General features: G+C 38.2%; 1 pseudogene; it reads right to left on the bottom strand.

Moving 5' to 3' along the window:
- Positions 1-3,494: 3,494 nt before the first annotated feature.
- Positions 3,495-4,244, bottom strand: LOC143838884 (EEF1A lysine methyltransferase 2 pseudogene; annotated as a pseudogene).
- Positions 4,245-4,901: the final 657 nt, after the last annotated feature.

Raw genomic sequence — 4,901 nt, forward strand, 5'->3', positions numbered from 1 at the left:
GTATTTTAATTTTGGATGCCTTGAATACTAACCGGGATCTTTCTTTTCATCTGTAACATTGTTCTTTTAAAAGATTCATTGTCAGCACACCTGCTGTTTAGTGCTGTGGTTAAATGTTAGATCTTATGGTGAAGAGTTGGGACTGCCATTGAGCCTTGTAGAAGCCCTCTTGAAGATTGTGATCCTTCGGGACAATGTATATGATGAGATTTGATGAAGTTTGTGAAAAAATCTTCATAATTGTTATTAAGTGGAATGTTATATGCAACACTGTATTGCACTGTATTTCCTAAGGTCTGGAAAAATGAAATCACTTTCTTTCCCTTGGGTTATTTCAGAAACTTAGTGAGCTGCTACTTCAGGGAACACTGGCAGTTAATAAGTTGCTTCCTTGGGGAACAGCTATGCATGCAATGAGGCATCCATTAGCTCTACAACTGAGCTGCTTTGTGAAACCTGACCTTCAAAATAGACTTATTTTTAAAGGGAAGAGATAATGCGGACAGTGAGGACCCCTCTACAGATTCTTCGGTCACAATAATCTTTGCAGCAGGGGCAGCAACTTCTAAACTGTGCAACAAATAGAGTCTCTACAATAGCCATGTTTATATGTCTATCACAAAGGTCCTCTGCAGAACTAAGGGTAAAAAGCACAAGGACTGCTGATTCATTGTCCATAAGAATCTTGTAAAGTAGGCTAGGGTGTTAGATAGTGAATTGCTATTTGGAGATCTTTTTAGGCATCTAGAGGGACTAGATTGTAGATCTGTGTGGTACACATCTAACTTGCTTTTTGCCACATCATACTAGACCACACCTTACACAAGAACAAACATTCTACAGAAAGGGGGTTTGTTTTTGGCATAAATATCGTTGCCAGATACACTTAATTTTGTGGACAGGAGAAATCAATAGAAGCTATGGTATGTCTTTAGGTGGCCCCCACACATAGCATATTCCAGCAGAATTGTGTGAGATAAACCATCCCATAACAATAGGAACCACTGTCCTAACAATCAGCAATAAATAGCAGCCATTTAGTTACATACAGAAAGTAAAGTGTTGTGAACTCAAGAGTCAGAGACACCAATATGTGAGCCTGCCCTTAGTGACAGCAGCCTATAAATTTAGCTCCACACTGGATTCTGTTTCTTGATCATGTAAGAATGTGATATTGAGCAGGATGGAAACCAATTTATGGTTATATTTATTTGCATGAAAACAACTTGCAGTATGACCATCATAAACCTATGCTATATCAGGTGTATTTAGAGTTGTGGGAAATTTAAGATCATGATTGCTTAATCTTGATGAGGAGAAATTAAATGACTATTTTGTAGCACATGCACTCAGTCTCTTCCAGATATTGTAGCCCTAAGGTAAAGGTAAAGGTATCCCCTGTGCAAGCACCAGGTCATGTCTGACCCTTGGGGTGACGCCCTCTATTGTTTTCATGGCACACACAATACGGGGTGGTTTGCCAGTGCCTTCCCCAGTCATTACCGTTTACCCCCCAGCAAGCTGGGTAATCATTTTACTGACCTCGGAAGGATGGAAGGCTGAGTCAACCTTGAGCCGGCTGCTGGGATTGAACTGCCAGCCTCATGGGCAGACAGCTTCAGACAGCATTTCTGCTGCCTTACCACTCTGCACCACAAGAGGCTCTCATGTACACCAATAATTGTGTACAATTGAAGAAGTGACCCCTTTACCAAAGAGCTATTGCCAATGTGATATGCTTTACCTTTAGAATTGAAATTAATACTGGTGATGTTAAATCTTTATATTCAGACCACAATTGCAACCACTGAAGAAGCAACAGAAAGCAGGATTGAATACCTGAGACCCTGTTCTGGTTGCAAAATTATTTAAATAACCTAGTACTGTATTTGATAAAGCTCAAGAAGATACCACTCTTTGCCTATTGGTTTCGTTTCTTTATATGGCCTTGACCAGGGCCAGGACCTTTTTGGTCCTGTTGCTAACATGGTGGAATGAGCTCCCAGAAGAGCTGAGGGCCCTGTGGGAAATTTTGCAGTCCTACATGGTATGTAAGATGGAGGTCTTTGGTTGAGGCCAGGGTGAGTAAGATCTGGGCCCCTCCCTGTGCTAGCCTGGTCATCAGCCACCAAGGTGTGTTCTCCTTGAGCCGATTCTGTAGTCTGTGAGTGGGGAAAGATATGGTTATGTCACCATAAAGGGTGGGTTTTAATGGGTTTTTAACAGAGTTTCTGTGATTGTGGGGATTTTATGATGATTATTGTTACCCACCATAAGCCACTATGTGGGAGTGGCAGAATATAAATAAATGTCATTATAAATAAAAGATTAAAAAAATAATTATGGTGCATGCACACTGCAAAACACTATACAATACTGTGTACATCTGACAAAAAAGTTACACATTGATTCTTTTAAGGTTGTTTACTATATGTTAAGGAAGACTGAATAAGCACCTTGATGGGTAAAATCTAAAGATACAAAGATTCCCTCTTCACTTTTGATTTTTCTAGAAGATTCAAACACATGGTGGGAAAATACAAACAATTGTATTAATGGACAAAAAAAATTAAGCACTGTTTTGTTCATATGGGTTCATCTCCCCCATTTTTCCTTTATAAACCTCTTACTCACTTTTGGTGCTTTCCAGTGCCAGGGGATAACTTCATTAGAGTAGGTATAGGAATTTCATTCCATTTTATTGGATTCCTTCTTCTTGTCAGACTTTCTTTCAGACAAGTGTACCACTCTTCTAGGTCCCAAGTATAACTATTGGCAGGCTTCGAGCCAGCTGTCCATTCTGACACTATAATGAGTCATAGATAGTAACTTCACAGGATTTTGCAAGCAAGGTATAGGTATGCTTATTTTCCAGAGTTCCATTTCATTGGACAATTCGATTTGTCAAGCAAAATAGATTTGTAGTAAATGTATTATGAACTCCTTTTTTGGTTCTCTCCTATAAAATTATGGCATGCCCAAAACAAGCCCCACTGGCATACATTTATGGATAATTATGTGAGGCTCTTTAATGAAGATTTAGTGGACATGATTCATGCAAACCCTATAGTGCCAATGCCTGTTGGGTTTCTTCATGGACCAAATGAATCATGAGAAAAGGTTAGTGTAACAGTATAGACCACAGAGAGGGCAAGATAGTAAAATCTTATCCAATTAGGTATACTCTTTTTTTAACTGCAGAAGTGACTGTGCTAGGATTGCTAAAAAATGGAATATCTTTCTTTCCTCCTTGACTTAATCCATATACATCCAATTTTATATTTGAACAAGCCACCATTTACCATAACAAAACATATTTTAGATGCAAACAATGTATACAGTTTTCTCATTGGACAAAAAGTGAAACATTTCTTCATTCTGTATATTCCTCATACAACTTACCTGCAATTAATTTTGAAACAAAGCAAACTGAAAAATCACATGCAATTTCCCACAGTCCTGTTTTAGCTTAGCCGTTATATTGTACGGTGTACTCAACTCAGTATGTTCATATCATTTTTCTGTATTTGTGTTTGCCAAATAAATTCAGATTTCAGGACTAGGATGCTTCCAGCCAATGGAGTCCCAAAATAGAAACAAACATATGTGTTTCTTTTGGAAACCAAAATAGCTACATTGTTCCCAGTTTTTCCTCCAAAGCAGAACACAGGTGTAAGCAATTTCTCCAGAAGAAGACCCTTCTCCAAACTCATTATGTAGCTTCTTACTGGTCCACTGTCAAGAAGTTATGAGAAAAAGGCCTCCTTGTCTTAGTGTCCTATGCAGTTATTTTACATGATCCTGCATTCTCGGGATTCAGACTGATGGCATCAAATCTCCTTGTCAATCTCCTTCCAAACACACAATCCTGATAATTCACCTGAAGGATTCAAAATATCTTCTACCTGCAGTTTAACTTGGGGCAACCCTTCTTTCATTATCTTTTAAAAAATCAAATTGCAGAAGGGGAGCAGTCAGTTCTTACAAGATTAGTGTAAACAAATTTGGCCAATTCAATTGGTAAAACATAATTTCCTTTTTCCAGTATCAAGTACATACCTGTTCAGGGATATATTTTGTTTTTCTAGCCATCCAATTAAGCAACTCATGTTTTCTTCACCAAACCAGATCTCACCAGCATCACCATTATCTTCACAATGCTGCAGTTCACATTCATATGGTGCACCCCAAATGTCTTTGATACCTAGTACCAAAGATTCAAAAGCATCTTCCCTGTTGCCCATTGTCTTCTAGTGAACACCAAAAAACTCCCAGACATCCAAAAGATGGAATATCTTAACCACAGTTCTCATGTGTAGATGATCCTGAGGTGACACCAATAAGCAAATGGCAGTGAGGAGGAAATCTGATTTGTGCTCACCAGCTACTTCTCTAGGTGTGAGTTTCTAGTTAATGTGTATATGGCCAAAGAAAGAATTGTTTCCCCATATTGTCTATCTTGTTTTTTTTCTCAGTTGAATGGCTGCTTCCATTGCTTTCAGAAACAGATTCAATAGAACTGGTGGTTTGTGGAACTCAATATGTCTTTGCATAGTTGCTGTCAAAAAAAGCTACACATTTTACTGGAAAAGGTGAGATTTCTTGTCAGTTTGTATGTGTGTATTTACCAGCCCTTGACAACAAGTTGAAAGTACATAAGGGGTAACTAAGTTGAGAGTAAATAAGGGGAACTGATTATCCAGTGTCATAACTGTATTTAACACTTAAAGAGGTCAGAAATTTAGATTTTTTAAAATGCTGAATGCAATGAGTCATTGCACTGGACTATGGAAAACCCTGGAATTCACATGGAAAATAAAGAATGATGCATTACTTGTAAGCAAAATATCCTTATTTTTTCTCCTTTGATTTCTGTATTTGCTGTTCTGCCTCTAGTTTAA

Source organism: Paroedura picta, chromosome 5 (assembly GCF_049243985.1).
Source record: "Paroedura picta isolate Pp20150507F chromosome 5, Ppicta_v3.0, whole genome shotgun sequence".
Lineage (NCBI taxonomy): Eukaryota > Metazoa > Chordata > Lepidosauria > Squamata > Gekkonidae > Paroedura > Paroedura picta.